We start from the raw sequence: 16,931 nt of genomic DNA on the forward strand, positions 1-16,931 counted from the left end.
GTAGCATATAAAGGGGGAGGGGGGCTCGGCTTGGACAGGGGGCAACCGAGGCGGCGGCGATGTTCCGGACTCCGAAGACGAAGAGTTTTTTTTAAACATATTCCGCCAAAAATCCTAAATAAATAAAAATAAAAATCTAAAAATGCGAAAACAAATTTTCACCGTCTAAATAAAATATTTAGAACAAAGTGAACATTTGCTTGGCCTAATAATGAAATTTAAAAAAATGCATATTTTTCTAATTCAAATAAAATAGCAATAAAATCCAAATAAAATTATTTATTTGATTTTAATATTTTTCCTCCAATATTTCATTTATTTTGGAGAAGTCATATTATCTCCTCTCATATTGTTTAATTTGAAATATTTTCGAAGAGAAAAATAACTAAAACCAAAATGATCCTTGTTTCGATATTTGAGAAAATTCAAATATGAAAACGGTGAAATCCCCAACTCTCTCCGTGGGTCCTTGAGTTGCTTAGAATTTCGAGGATCGCAAAACAAAATGCAATAAAATATGATATGCATGAATGACCTATGTATAACATTCCAAATTGGAAATTTGGGATGTTACAAGATCGTGGCTATACTGCGTGCACCATGGCTTAGGCCGGCGCTTATTTGGTGGAGGGGTCGGTGATTTGGGTGGAAGGTGTCGCGTTCACGTCGGCGGTCGGGGCATGTGGAGTGTGGAAGGAGGAGGAGGATGGGGGTCGGGTGTGGATTACCTGCCTGGATAGGCAAGGCCGAGCAGCGTGAAGGAGGGCCGCCGGCGAGGAGGTAGCGCTGCAAGTAAGGAGTGAAGGTTTCAACTTGGAAAGGAAGGCCGAAAAAGGGGAAATGTAGCTTTTGGTAAGTGGAAGGGGCCGGGGAGGTAGATATTTCTGCGGAAGCAAAAAATTTGGAATCGCTTCAGCGAAAAAACTGGCGCGCAAAGTGTCATCAGACACGGTCCCTTATTCAGAGCGGGCTATGGACTGTAGCTGTCACACCTTCTCGCGTAAGCCGTATGCGTACTATACTTCGATGGTGCTCCAAGATATTTTGTGCTGCATCTCACAAGGTTGGTTATAATTAACTATGTCGGATCTACTTGATTTTTTGTCTTGATTTAAATTACATAATGGGGTCACAGCGGCCATGGACGGTGTTTGAATTGCTAGACCTTTTATCTGCGGTGATCATAAAAGAATTGGAATTATTCAGGGTTCGTTTGGACATTTTTATGCATTAACTGAGTTTTCAATGCATTTATGTGCATAATTCAAATTTAAACTACATGCACATGCTCCAGTGCATATAAATTGGTTGAAAAATCAAATCTTTGTCCTTGGGTGCATGCTTAGGTCCCATGCAAGAAATGGGAATGAATGTCAAACACCCTGTCACTGTCACTCGTCCGCAAACATTGAGATACCTGGTTTTTAAATTCTAGTAAATCCAAAACTCGTCTGAAATTCATGAAACTTGGCATGCTATCATGGAGCGGCATCAACATGTCGTAGTAAAATTTTTGTCCCATTTGGGGCAGGTTTGGGTATATGCTTCTCACAAACCAGAGCTTCTCACAACAAGCATGATGATTTCGGTAGGGAACGCCCCACCTTTGGGGACGAAACGATATCCATTGCCTCTTATTGCTTTCAAAAAAATTCTCGTGTCAACGTAGAACAACAGGAGTGTTGTGTTGTTTTTTGTGATTTTTTGGGGTTCGTTTGGACATTTTTATGCATTAACTGAGTTTTCAATGCATTTATGTGCATAATTCAAATTCGAACTACATGCACATGCTCCAGTGCATATAAATTGGTTGAAAAATCAAATATGTGTCCTTGGGTGCATGCTTAGGTCCCATGCAAGAAATGGGAATGAATTTCAAACACCAGGGCACCGTTGATTGCCGACAAAACATTGAGATTCCTGGTTTTTAAATTCTAGTAAATCCAAAACTCGTCTGAAATTCAGGAAACTTGGCATGTTATCATGGAGCGGCATCAACATGCCGTGGTAATTTTTTTGTCCCATTTGGGGAAGGTTTGGGTATATGCTTCTCACAAACTAGAGCTTCTCACAACAAGCATGATGGTTTCCATAGGGAATGCTCCACCTTTGGGGAGAAACAATATCCATTGCCTCTTATTGCTTTCAAATTTTTTCTGGTGTCAACATAGAACAACAGGAGTGTTGTGTCAATTTTTGTGATTTTTCGGGGTTCGTTTGGACATTTTTATGCATTAACTGAGTTTCAATGCATTTATGTGCATAATTCAAATTTGAACTACATGCACATGCTCCAGTGCGTATAAATTGGTTGAAAAATCAAATTTGTCTCCTCGGGTGCATGCAAGAAATGTGAATGAATTTCAAACAACAGGGCACCGTTGATTGCCGGCAAAACGTTGAGATACTTTGTTTTTAAATTCTAGTAAATCTAAAACTCGTCTGAATATCACGAAACTTGGCATGCTATCATGGAAGGGCACCCGACATGCCGTGGTATTTTTTGTGTCCATTTTGAGAGAAGGTGCACTCAAATAATGACAGCCAACAAAGGCATTTTGAAAAAATAGCTGCCACTTTAATATCTCAAATGTTGGTATAATTCAAACCGTGTGCGTTCTGTTAACCATTCACGTGACGCCATGTGTCTTGGTTTTAATGGCTATAGGAGGTGCTGTGTAGACAGCTGCTTGACTGAACGGGAGGCGTGCGAGCACAGTCCGGTGCGCAGGCTCACTTGGAAGCGTACAAGCTATTCAATGCAGGATCTGTGCATCTCTTCAACGCAAACAGTTCAGATTACGGTATGCAAATTAAAGCCAAACTTCAGCGCTAAGCCAAGAGACAATGCGATTTGTCAAAATATGCAGCTAAAAATCAATATCACTATCTACTTTTTGCAACAAAAAATCAGTAATTAAGCATACATTGCCGGGAAGCGAGACAGCCTTGAACTGCCGCCCGCCTCACTCCCACTGGTCTATATTAATGGCGCCGCTGAGCGGACGCACCCTCCCCATCCTCGCCACACACACAATTCCTCTCTCTCCGCCTGCATCCTCGACGCCGCGCTGAGTCCTCAAAGCCGTCAATCTACGAGGATGCCGTCGAAGCGCCCCATCGAAGGGAGTGGCAACGCCGGGGCTGCTGAAGCACCGGAGCACAGCGTGAATATGGAGACAGAGGTTTCCGTCACCGCCGACGAGGTGGAGAACAAGGCTGCCAACAAGCGGAGGCAAGTCGAGAAAGAACCGCAAGCGACTCCAGCAGGCCTAGACTTCATCAACAACCTCCCCGATGATATGTTGATAGTCATCATATCCCTCCTCCCAATCAAATATCGGGCGAGGACAGTCGCCCTTTCCCGGCGGTGGCGCCCCCTATGGCTCCGCACCCCTGTCGACCTCCTCGACGCCCACATGCTCTGCCATGGCTATCGCCAAAGCTTGGATGCGTTCTCCCAGATCCTCGGCAGTCACGATGGCCCAATCAAAGGTCTTATCACGGGCAAGTTCTGTTCCAATGGCAAGGACCGAGCCAAGCTTGATGAGTGGTTCCGATCCCCCACCATAGATTAGCTCGAGAAGCTAAGTTATAATGATGGGCATATGCGCTTGCTGCCAACGTCCGCGCTCCGCTTCGCACCCACGCTGCGCCTCGCTAAGTTCATGAACTGCCATCCCCCTTAATGACGCGCCCGCTCTTTTTCTACCATGACTGAAGCACCTCGAGCTCGTCGCCGTCCGCATCCCAAATGATGACATGGAGCGCCTGCTCCGTGGTTGTACCGCACTCGAGTTCCTTCGTCTTCAGGCGATGAATTGGTCGAGTACCTTGCACATCACCTCCAGGACTCTCCGGACTATTTATGTGTGTTGCTGGTGCTGCAACGAGAGATCACAAAAGGTGGACCACAATATCGTCATCCAGGACACACCTTCACTTGAGAGATTACTTGTAGTTGATCAACAAGGTCCAACAAGAATCAATGTCTTTTCTGCGCCGAAATTGGAAGTGGTGGGCTACTTGTCTGTCAAATACTACAGTCGCCTTATATACCTCTCCTTCTTGATATCAATGTTATTTCTAGTTTTGAAGATGTATGTTCGTGTGTCATCTAGCGAAGCTTCACCCAGACTCTGGGCACAGTGAAGGTCTTGGCACTAGAATCTGTCGGCCCCAACCTGGACCAAGTTGTCAGTTGCCTGAGATGCTTTCCGTGCCTGAAGAAGCTGTATATCAAGGTGATGTTCCTTTCCTGTTAAATGTTAACCATAAGGGAGTTCAATTTTTTGCACCTTTTCCCAAGTTTACAATGACAATGTACTATGATTTCTGAAGGAATTTTGGCGGATTTTAGGACATACACCCCCACCCCATATTGGTTGCTTCATTCATATGGTTACAATCGTCCATAAGCATTTCTCCTTTGGATTCATCTGTACTAGTTTTCTTAGGGATTTTTTCATCCAATCCAACCTCATGTGAAGAAGGCTACATGTTTCTATATTTAATCAAATGCCCATGTTAATCATGCCAGATCGAAGATGGCACGTTGGTGCATTTTACAAATCCTGCAAACCAAATGGGAGTGTAGCAGTGTTCAAAACTGCATGTAGGCACTAACACGTTCTCTTCTTTTGCAGATAATAATAGGCCCGGAGGTGGATAATGTTTAGAATGACAATCACATCGAATGCCTGGATCTGCATCTCTCAAATATTACTTTGAACTCCTACCGAGGGACCTTAACGGAGATTACACTCGCCAGGTTCTTTCTTGCCAGAGCAAAGGTGCTGAGGATAGTGAGGTTGAACACGCATTTAATTAGGAAAGATCAATGGTATGATTATTAGAGCCGGCAGGTAATGCGGAATGGAAGTGCCTCCAAAAATGCCAAACTTCGTATTGGAAGAGCATATGGCAAAGCAATTGGAAGTCATCGTGTCAAACCCATACATGACTTGTCAGCGGCTGATCCCTTTTCAGAAATGACGCGGTTTGCAATGTTTGAATTTGGGCGTTGTAATCTTTGAATTTGAACCTTGCAATATTTATGGTATTTGTTATATTGAACCATTTCTGTTCTGTTGTCTCAACGCAAACAGTTCATCCGGGTGAACCGCATGTCGTACATCGCACACACCTTGATCTGGCTGACCGTTTCTTTGGTGTTGCCTAATTACAAACAGTTCATCCGAGTGAACTGTATGTTGTACATCGCACACACCTTGATATGGCAGACCGTTTCTTTTGTGTTGCCTAATCACAAACAGTTCATCCGAGTGAACCGCATGCTGTACATCGCACACACCTTCATCTGGCTGCCCGTTTCTTTTGTTCCTCCTTATCAAAAATGGTTAATTGAACTGAACCGTATGCCCTGAATCGCACAGGCAACTAAATCAGAACCGTGTTTGATGCATCCGTCATCGCAAATGTTTTGCACCTTTTTTGACGGTTTTTTACACCATCGATTGCGATTATTGCATCGCACACAGTTTCGTCAAAGGGTCTCTGATCGTAGTGTCGCGTAAGCAGCATCCTGTAGTAGTGCATGCTTCTTATTCGTTCTTTTGTCTCCTTCTCAAGTTTTCCTTTTTTCGTTGTTATACGTTTCCCATGGTGTGTTCGGATAAGCTGAACACTTGAGGGGTACACATCCTTAAATGTGCACACACCACCATGACTGGGGGCTTATGTAAGTAGAAGATCATTATTATACCAAGCCTAGAGCTCACAATATATGTGTCGTTTGCGGATATACATCCTTTTTGCCATTATATGCACCTCTATGACTTAAGTTTTTGCCAAGCTGGGTTGCCTTACTCCTGTGCTTATGCCGTACGTTCCCGATTGTTCTGCTAGGGCATAAAGGGAGCACCTGTGCGATTGTTACAACCGGGTTATCCGGACATGTACCTCAGACGGGTGAAGCCAAAAGCTAGCGTTCTTAAGGGAATAACTGGTCGGCACTAAAACGACAGATTGTTGCCGTATTGCAACTACTTCAACCACTGCGAGACAGTTTTTCCGTATTACGGACCACACACCCCGGCACGTGTAATCATAATATGCCGACCCAAGGAAAGGAACCCTTAACGGAACTATTTTCCTTGGAAGATGTTTCTTACATACTTAATATATCATACATCCCGATTTTTTGTCTGTTCGAGCACAATGACTGGGTTGCCTGGTTTCCCGATGAATACTTCCTTTTGTCTTAAGTATCGAGAAACACTCCACCATTTTGGTCCAGAGGTTAAAGCCGAAAGCCTGCGATGACGAAATCATTTCACATGTTTGGATCAAACCAAAGGTTGATCGTAAATGTACATTGATACATTAAGTCAAAAACCTATTCCTTCTCTATTCCGTCTATAAGGATGTCTAATCTACAGTCTTCCTGCGAATATTTCACAGCGATCATTACTTAATCATAGACCAAATTTAAAGGGATTTCCTTCCCATCTGGTCCCTGTGGTCCTACTCGGGCCATATGATTCGGGTCCAGTTTAGTGAAGCATGTCTTCACCATGGCCCAGGCTTCTCGTGCGCCTTCACGGCAGGCAGATGTCTTCCATAGCTCGAACCGGCGCCGGGCACCTTTGAATAGGTTTGCCAGGCCCTCCATACTTTCTGGAGGGGTATCAGATGGCCATAACGCCTTCACCATACTCCTCATGGCTTTCCGGGCCCGAGCATGCACGGCGGACAACTCCTTTAGCACGTCGCCTTGAAATACGGATACTTCCTCTTCCGACCGACCAGTTAACAGACCTGTAGCAACAAAGTCAGCATATTCTGCATTATGGACTAAACATGAGCACCTATGGTGGTTCTAAATAAGAGTGGAAGACATACCGAACATGCCGCCCTTCAGTTTTTCATTTTCCTTCTGAACGGCCGATAGGTGAGCCTTCAAGCTCTCTATCTCTTTGGACTGTTTGTCCTTTTCCTCCTCAAGTTTTTCTCCCTAGATGCGCCTGTCGCGGTCTCTTTCAATTCCGCTAGTTCGGCAGTGACCGCATTCAGTTGCGTCTGGTTTGTGTTCAGCTCCTGGGCTAGCATAGTGTTCTCTTCTTTCAGAACCTGCAAAAATTATCGATCCTACAATCGATTTGCTTCACTGTTTCAAGTCTCGGGGGCTACTGGCATATGACCATACAAATTGCATCAAATTTTACCTGTATATACTTCGAGAACAGCTGAATGACTCCGAAAATTCCGTCTCGAGCGGCTTGGATATATGCATCTACCGAACTTAGTGCGGCAAACTCTTGTTCGGGAAAGGACGGAGCACGCATAGCCTCTTTTAATCGAGGGTGATTCATCACGTTCTCCACTTCGGAATTTGTGACTGATACATCATCCGAATCCTCTTGAGCAGGCGGAACAGGCATTGTGCCGGCTCACGTCCTAGTTGACGAGTCCAGCACCGGATTAGTGGACATTTGGCTAATCGGGCATTTTTCCACTGTCTGCCGCGTACTCCTCCTGATGTCAAGGATAAAAAGGGAGACTTTTAACAACCCAGACTCATGCCTAGGCATATATTAAAGCGCACATACCTCTTGGAAGATTGTGAGGTCTCCGCAGTACTCCCGGCCCCTTTTCGTTTTGAACGACGGCCTTGTGTACAAGCCGCCCTTGAGGAGATACGGTCCCTAGAGCGCCGATCCTGTTAACATACCAGATCAGTACAATAGGTAAGGATGCAGATAAGGATCTCCTTTTAAGAAGCCTCCGGATACTCACAATGCAGAAGGGATAAATGAGAGGGTAGTCGGCGGTGATAGCCACTTCCGAACTGTCAAGGCTCGCTTGATAGAATACCCCATCATCGAATTCTATATATATGTCTGAATCCTCGCAAAAGCCAGGATCTTTATCATGATTATGATCCTCTCGCTAGGGAGGAGGACAGCGGACGTCCTCGGTCATCCTCCTCCATGACTGTTGGTGGAAACAAAGAGTAAATTCCATTAGTGTCTGCAACACAATGAAATGAGCACAGACGATTGAGATCTTATCCATTCAATAGGGGTGTACATAGAATCAGCCTCCGGCCGGTTTAGCCGGAGAACATCTTCTTTTTCGCCCTTATACAGATCAGCCAAAATTGAGGCCAGTTCGGCTGGGGTATCCAGACCCTTTCGTGTGTAGCGGGACGCGTTGTCTTCTCCGGATTGAAGAGGCTGGACACACCTCTTTATTGCAATGGCCATGACTTCAACTATCGAGAGCTCGGTATGGGCTAGCAACTTGACCTTTTTGACCAACCTCTTTATCTCTACACTGTCCTCTTCCGTGGGACTGCGGGACGCCAGTTGAGGCGCTTCCTTAAAGGAGCCTTGGGAAATTCAGGGAGACCATGCCGAACTGGGTCCGGCAGCGGGACATCATCCATATAAAACCATTTCGAGGACCACTGTGGGTATGCCTCTTTAGGTGTTCCTACAAGGTATCCGGATCCGACTATACGCCATTCTTCGGCACTACCTACTTCAAATATTGAACCTCCTTGGTGGCGGGGAACGAGGCAAAAGAATTTCCTCCGTAATCCAAAATGGGCATCGATGCCTAAGAATAGCTCGGAGAGGGCAACAAAACCTGAGATGCCCAGAATCGAACCTGGGGTGAGGTTGTGTAGTTGGATGCCATAAAATTCCAATAACCCCCGGAGGAAAGGATGGATTTGAAATCCCAGGCCCCACAACAGAAATGGGATGAAGCACACCCTCTCCTCATTGGGGTTGGGGAAGTTCTCAGCCATCGCATCATTGCCGATTGAATACAAGCCCGATCGAACGTAGACTAGATCCGCGAGGGGGAGGTAACCCTGCTTCTGGAGTCGGCTCAGCTGAAGATGAGGCGCCGAGCAACTCTGCCAATCACCCTCTTGAGGGCCATGGGGGCGCGAAGAGGAGCCTGTGGCACTGGCCATGATGGAAGGCTTTGCTCGTGGCTGAACTTGGTGGTTTTCCTTCTGCGCGATGTGAGATGACATTTGGAGATCTACATCTCCTTATATAGGTGCCATCCAAGCTTAATGAGGAGCTTATTTGCAAAAAAGGCATAGACCATTCATTTTCGCCCGACGCATGAAAATTGAAGCATCGACAGGGGCGAATCGTAAAAGACATCGAGGTTATCACCGGATTGTCATTTGTCCGGATTATAATGAAGAATCCGCCATGCAAAGCCGAAGACATGATCTGAATACTACATCGTCATTTAAGGCATGTTCGGGTGCTACTGAGGGAGTCCTGGATAATAGGGTCCTCGGGTGTCCGGGCTATGTAGCATGGGCCGGACTGATGGGCCATGAAGATACAAGATAGAAGGCCTTCCCCCGTGTCTGGATGGGACTCTCCTTTGCGTGGATGGCAAGCTTGACGTCTGGTGTGTAGTTCCCTTTCTCTATAAACCGACTCTGTACAACCCTAGGACACTCCGGTGTCTATATAAACCGGAGGGTTTAGTCCATAGAGGCTATCAAATTTCATATAGGCTAGACATCTAGGGTTTAGCCATTACGATCTCGAGGTAGATCAACTCTTGTAAGCCCTGTACTCATCAAAGTCAATCAAGCAGGTAGTAGGGTATTACCTCCATTAAGAGGGCCCGAACCTGGGTAAACATCATGTCCCCTTGTCTCCTGCTACCTTCGATCTTCAGACGCACAGTTCGGGACCCCCTACCCGAGATCGGCCGGTTTTGACACCGACAATGGTGGTGGCATCTGAATCATTGACTGAACATTTTGTGAGGTAGGTTCAGCCATTATTGTGCTTGCATCAGGAGGCAAGCTTGTTGACGACGAGGAAGGACGAGGATAATGTGACTACACAAACAGAAAATAATAGTGAGCACAAAACAGAGCCTTGGATATCTAAGTAATCTAAAACAAGACTTCAAACAAAAATAATAATAAAAAGTTTCTACTTTTTAAACAACCAGGAAACAATATTTACCTGAATAATAGCTAGATCATTGTGTAAAGAAGCAGGCTGAGCTGGTGGAGATGATTTGACTTGTAAATCCTGAAGTAAAGCAACTAAAGGTAAGACAATAGCTATGAAGATATTTAAAATAGGACTAACAAACTATACTGGGTACAGTAGTGATGAAGGCATTATAGCAACCGAGGACATTTATCATGTCTCTGTCCTTCTCTAGATCCAACCCAGTATCATATGTGTTCAAAACGCTTATGGACAGGATTGTTCAGATCCTAACTCGAGAACTCTTTACGAACCTATGATTGATGACCCACGAGTATAGGGGATCAATTGTAGCTCTTTTCGACAAGTAAGAGTGCCGAACCCAACGAGGAACAGAAGGAAATGACAAGTAGTTTTCAGTAAGGTAATGTCTGCAAGTGTTGAAATTGTAAGTAGCGGAGTAGTTTGATAGCTAGATAATTTGTAACGAGCAAGTAATGATAATAGTAACAAAAGTGAAGCAAGGTAGCCCAATCCTTTTGAGGCAAAGGACAGGCCAAAACGGTCTCTTATGATAAGCAAAGCGTTCTTGAGGGTACACGGGAATTTCATCTAGTTACTTTCATCATGTTGGTTTGATTTATCCCGTGACCTCAAGAATGAAAGTAACTACTCACAAATAATAAACATGCTCATGATCAGAGGGGTATTAATATTCATAATGGATCTGAACATATAATCTTCCATCAAATAAACCATATAGTAATCAACTACAAGATGTAATCAACACTACTAGTCACCTCCTAGCAACAATCTATAGTTCCGGTAACAAGATTGAATACAAGAGATGAACTAGGGTTTGATATGAGATGGTGCTGGTGAAGATGTTGATGGAGATTGCCCTCCCCAAGATGGGAGAGTTGTAGGTGATGATTATGACGACGATTTCCCCCTCCGGGAGGGAAGTTCCCCCGGCAGAATCGCTCTGCCGGAGGGCAAAAGTGCTCCTGCCCAAGTTCCGCCTCGAGATGGCGGCGCTTTGTCCCGAAAGCCTCCTCCTTATTTTTTCTAGGTCAAAATGACTTATATACCAAAAGATGGGCACCAGAGGTGGGCCGAGGAGGCCACAACCCACCAGGGCGCGCCTGGGGGGCCTGGCGCACCCATGTGGGTTGTGCCCACCTGGTGGCCCCCCTCGGTGTTTACATAATTCATAAAATTCTCCGTAAAGTTTCAGCTCATTTGGAGTTGTGCAGAATAGGTGGCCTGACATAGCTTTCTAGGTCCAGATTTCCAGCTACCAGAATTCTCCCTCTTGACGTGTTCCTTGTAAATTATGAGAGAAAAAGGCATTAGAATTTCTCCAAAAAGCATCATTATGGATAAAAATATTATAAATAACAACAAGGAAACATGATGCAAAATGGACGTATCAACCCCCCCAAGCTTAGACCTTGCTTGTCCCCAAGCGAAAACCAAAATCAAAAACATGTCCACATGCTTTGAGAGAGAGGTGTCGATAAAAACAAAATACTGACATAGAACCATCATGTTGATTATTATAACAGCAACAAAATTTATCATAGGAATTTTATCAAAGAACTTTTATCGTACACTTCCCATGAATAAGTAACAGTTCATCACATAATCGAAGTATAAAGCAAAAACTATATTAGAAACCAACAAACTATGTTCTCAGTCAACTTTGCAACTACAATTCATCATCTTTTCAGGAAGAGTCACGTGTCAGAGCCTTTTAAACAAGTCCACATACTCAACCATCATATAGTCTTCTATGATTGCTAACACTCACCTCGTACCCATGAGAAAAACGTTTCAACTGGACACATAGAAAGATAGGGGCTTATAGTTTTGCCTCCCAACATATTCACCTCAAGGGTGATGTCAACAACAATAACTCATGCTATCTATATGCAACTGTACATATGTGCCTAGATCTTTCCTCACCACATGATGCTTGCCAAAAGAGAAAATAAAAAGGAATAGAGGGAAAACTTTGACTCTTTGCATAAAAGTAAATACATAAAAGTGAAAGATAGTCCCTTCGTAGAGGGAAGCAGAGGTTGCCATGCGCTTATTTGTTTGCATGCTCAATCCCTTAGTGCAAGAGAACGTCACGTTGTATTGCCCCTTAAGATGACAACCTTTATTATGCATTCTGTCGCTTTTATTCTTTGTCATCCAAGTTCGTACAATGCTCAATTTTCTCTTACACTAAATGATCTCACATATTTAGAAGCAATTTTTATTGCCTTTTTGCACCGATGACAACTTACTTGAGGGATCTTGTTCAATCCGTAGGTAGGTATGGTGGACACTTGAAAAAGATTTGGGTTTAAGGGTTTTTGGATGCACAATTAGTATCTCTACTTAGTGCGGAATTTTTGTCTAGCAAGGATAGGGGCAAGCACCACATGTTGAAGGATCTATGACAATATGCCTTCTATGCGAATATAAACAAACATAAACCATTAAGTTGTCTTCCTTGTCCCACGTCAACAATTTTGGCATATAATATTTTGATGAGGGTTCACAATCACAAAAGATTTCTAGGATAGCATATTTATATGTGAATCTTCTCTTCCCTTATTAATTCTTTCATGAGTTGCATCATTGACTAATGCTATGTTTGTAAATCCCTAATAAAGTTTTCTACTTATACTTTTCCTAATGTGGTGCCATCACCTACCATAGGATTAGTATATAATCTTATTGATTTATTTCCTTCTTTTTATTTATTTTCTTTCTCAATTTCTTTTCTTTATTTGCAACATGAAAGTAAGAAGGTGAAAACTCGAACTAACTTTATTATAAAACTCGCACACGATAACAATGATAGATCACTGAGCAAACTCTCAAAGAAGGAAATGGTTGAACTAAACTTTATTTCTTCCTGGCAAAATATTGAACTAAGATAAGTAAAAGCAAAAGATAGTGGGGTGATACGATACCGGGGCACCTCCCCCAAGCTTTGCGGAAGCCAAGGGGAATGCCCATACCCGATACTCAGTTTTCCTTGGGTGGTGTCCGTAGGCTCCTCCCGCTTCGTCTCGATCTTCATCAGCCAAACATCTTCTTCCATGTGGTTGGCGGAGCAGGAAGACATGATGCTTAGCTTGATAAATCTGACCGGAAACAACAAGAAAAGAGAACAGAGGATTTTTTCCGCGATACGGTGGTTAACACGTTTAGGAAGTATATATAGAATTTTTATATTGCAGGACAAGCATACGGAAGAAAAACGGAGTACGAGAGGTGTCCCAGGTGGGCACAACCCACCTGGGCGCGCCAGGCCCTGGTGTGTTGTGCCCACCAGGGAACACTTCCTGGCAGTTTCTTTATTCCTAATATTCTAATTTATTCCAAAACTATCAAAAAATATTTTTGCAGATTTTTTGGGGTCTGTTTACTTAACGTACCACGTACCTCTTTATTTTGACGATTCCGGAGAGTTCCAGAAGGACTCTTTTATGTGTTCTTCCGGTGTCTAAGTTTGGATAATATTACTTTCAACATTGATAGGCGTACCTGAGATATAATGCTTTATTCATTGCCCGTTGACAACCTTCGGGTTAGTGCCTTCGAAATTATTTATTTTGATGGCTCTAGACCGGTAAACCTCCTCGATAACATAGGGGCCTTCCCATTTTGAGAGGAGTTTGCCTACAAAGAATCTAAAACGAGAGTTGTACAAAAGAACATACTCCCCGACTTTAAACTCACGTTTTTGGATTCTTTTGTCATGCCATCTTTTAACTTTTTCTTTAAATAACTTTGCGTTTTCATATGCTTGGGTTCTCCATTCATCTAATGAGCTTATATCAAATAACCTCTTTTCACCAGCAAGTTTGAAGTCATAGTTGAGTTCTTTAACTGCCCAATATGCTTTATGTTCTAAATCAAGAGGCAAATGACAAGCTTTTCCATAAACCATTTTATAAGGGGACATACCCATAGGATTTTTACATGATGTTCTATAAGCCCAAAGTGCATCATCTAATTTCTTAGACCAATTCTTCCTAGACCTATTGACAGTCTTTTGCAAAATTAATTTTATTTCTCCATCGCTAAGCTCAGTTTGACCACTATACTGAGGATGATAAGGTGATGCAATTCTATGGTTAACATCATACTTGGCAAGCATTTTGCGGAAAGCACCATGAATAAAGTGTGAACCACCATCAGTCATTAAATATCTAGTCCAAACCTTGGGAAAATAACGTCCTTAACCATTTTAATAGAAGTGTTGTGATCAGCACTACTGCTTGGAATAGCTTCTACCCATTTAGTAACATAATCAACAACAACCAAAATATGTGTATACCCATTAGAAGAAGGAAAAGGTCCCATGTAATCAAATCCCCCAAAATCAAATGGTTCAACAATAAGAGAATAGTTCAGAGGCATTTCTTGACGCTTACCAGTATTACCTATTCTTTGACATTCATCATAAGATGAGACATACTTACGAGCATCCTTGAAGAGAGTAGGACAATAAAATCCAGATTGCAATACCTTATGAGCAGTTCCATCTCCAACATGATGCCCTCCATAAGGCTCGGAGTGACATTTCCATAGGATTTGTCCCTGTTCGTGCTCTGGTACACAACATCTTATAATACCATCTACTCCTTTATAAAGATGTGGGTCATCCCAAAAGTATTGTCTTAAATCATAGAAGAATTTTTTTCTTTTGTTGGTATGTAAAGCTAGGTGGTAAATATTTAGCAACAATGTAATTAGCATAGTCAGCTTACCAAGGAGTACTATTAGAAACATTTATTGCAGCTAACTGCTCATCAGGAAAACTATCATCAATAGTTAGTGGGTCATCAAGCACATTTTCAAGCCTAGACCAGTTATCAGCTACGGGGTTCTCAGCTCCTTTTCTATCAATGATATGTAAATCAAATTCTTGTAACAAGAGAACCCAACGAATAAGTCTAGGTTTAGCATCTTTCTTTTCCATAAGATATTTAATAGCAGCATGATCTGTGTGAATAGTTACTTTGGAATCAACGATATAAGGTCTAAACTTATCACAAGAAAACACCACTGCTAAGAATTCTTTTTTCAGTAGTAGCATAACTTCTTTGAGCACTGTCTAGAATTTTACTAGCATAATGAATAACATTCAATTTCTTATCATCTCTTTGCCCTAGAACAACACAAACAGCATAATCACTATCATCACACATAATTTCAAAAGGCAAATTCCAATCAGGTGGTTGAACAATATGTGAAAAATTAAGGCTTTCTTGAGTGTTTCAAAGGCTTCTAAACAATCATCATAAAAAAATGAACATCCTTTTGCAAAATACTAGTGAGAGGCTTGGAAATTTTAGAGAAATATTTAATAAACGTCCTATAGAAACTAGCATGACCTAGGAAACTACGAATACCTTTGATGTCCTTAGGACATGGCATTTTCTCAATTGCATCAACCTTAGCTTGGTCCACTTCAATACTGTCAGGACCCCGATTCTAAGTCACACCGATCTAGCCTGTAACACCTCATATCACTTTGCGGCCTCATGCACGGTATTCCCACGGGTGTCGCCTAACCATGGCCTGGGACCGTTTGCGCCTTTTGGCTCACGTATATGATAATGTCGCTAGCATCCATATGACAGAGAACCCGGGCCGACATGACTAGTCGTGAACCCAAAGTGGCACTAACTTACGGGGACAGGCATACATGAATCAACATCGAGCATGTCGATCAGCAGCGTGCGAATCCGGGCTGCAGCACTGGGCTAACAGGACTCCGGGAACCCGGGCTGTAGCAGGCAAGGCAATACTCCGGATGTCACCGCGTGACATTTCCCCGAAGGGACAGACACAGGAACGAAGAGAATCACATGCCGGCCAGTCAAGTGTTCCGGAGCAGTAGTGCTGGGCTAGCAGGACTCCGGTGAACCGAGCTGTAGCGGACTACTATGGCTCATGGAAGCACAAGACTACATTTCCCCATAAGAGAGGCTACCAAGGATAAACAACTAGGTTGTCGGATCCCACACATACCAAGCATTTCAATCATACACACAATATGCTCGATATGTGTAAATACAACATGGCATCACAACATAACTCTACGACTCAAGTATTTATTCATTAGGCTCCGAGGAGCCAAGTATTACAAACATGGGTCTCATGACCCCAACATACGGAGCATACAAACAACAAGCACATGCGGAAGCTTAACTCGTCTGAGTACAGACAACTACAAATGAAGAAGTGTAACACCCCGTATGTAACTTGCCATATTTGTAACTCCGACTCTTGCCATTTCTGGCTATGTGATATGATTTTTCCCTCCGTTGTCGGGTTTTGTCTTTCGTTTTGTATTTTGTCATGTCATGCATTTTCATATCATGTCATCATGTGCATTGCATTCGCATACGTGTTCGTCTCATGCATCCGAGCGTTTTCCCCGTTGTCCGTTTTGCAATCCGACGCTCCTATCTCCTCCGGTGCACCCCTCTTGTTTTCTTTCGTGTGCGTGTATCAAACTTTCTCGGAATGGACCGAGGCTTGTCAAGTGGCCTTATTATACCACCCGGAGTCTACCGGTCAAGTTTCGTTCCATTCGGAGATCGTTTGGTACTCCAACGGTTAACCGGGCATCCGCAAAGTTCATTTGAGTGTCCAGCAAAAACCCCCTCTAAAACCAGCCTATAACCCACCAAACTCTCTTCCATGCTCTAGGTCGTTCGACCACGATCGTGTGGGCGAAAACCGCACCTCATTTGGAGCCTCCTAACTCCCTCTACCTATAAATATGTGGGCATCCCGAAATACATTCTCAGTCCAACCCTAGAAAAAATCCCTCCGCGCCGCCGGACGCGTCCGTACCCCGCCGGACACGTCCACCGCCGCGCCCCGACGAATCGCAGCGCGCCATGTCGCCTCCTCCCTCTCTCCAAGCCGCCGGCCCGCCGGGCCCGAGGCCGGCCCGCTCGC

The 16,931-nt window shown here is 43.7% G+C and overlaps 1 pseudogene; it reads right to left on the reverse strand.

The window, feature by feature from the left end:
* Positions 1-16,931, reverse strand: part of LOC123171030 (protein decapping 5-like) — a 126,132-nt pseudogene that overhangs the window by 35,670 nt on the left and 73,531 nt on the right.

Source organism: Triticum aestivum, chromosome 7D (genome assembly GCF_018294505.1).
Source record: "Triticum aestivum cultivar Chinese Spring chromosome 7D, IWGSC CS RefSeq v2.1, whole genome shotgun sequence".
NCBI lineage: Eukaryota > Viridiplantae > Streptophyta > Magnoliopsida > Poales > Poaceae > Triticum > Triticum aestivum.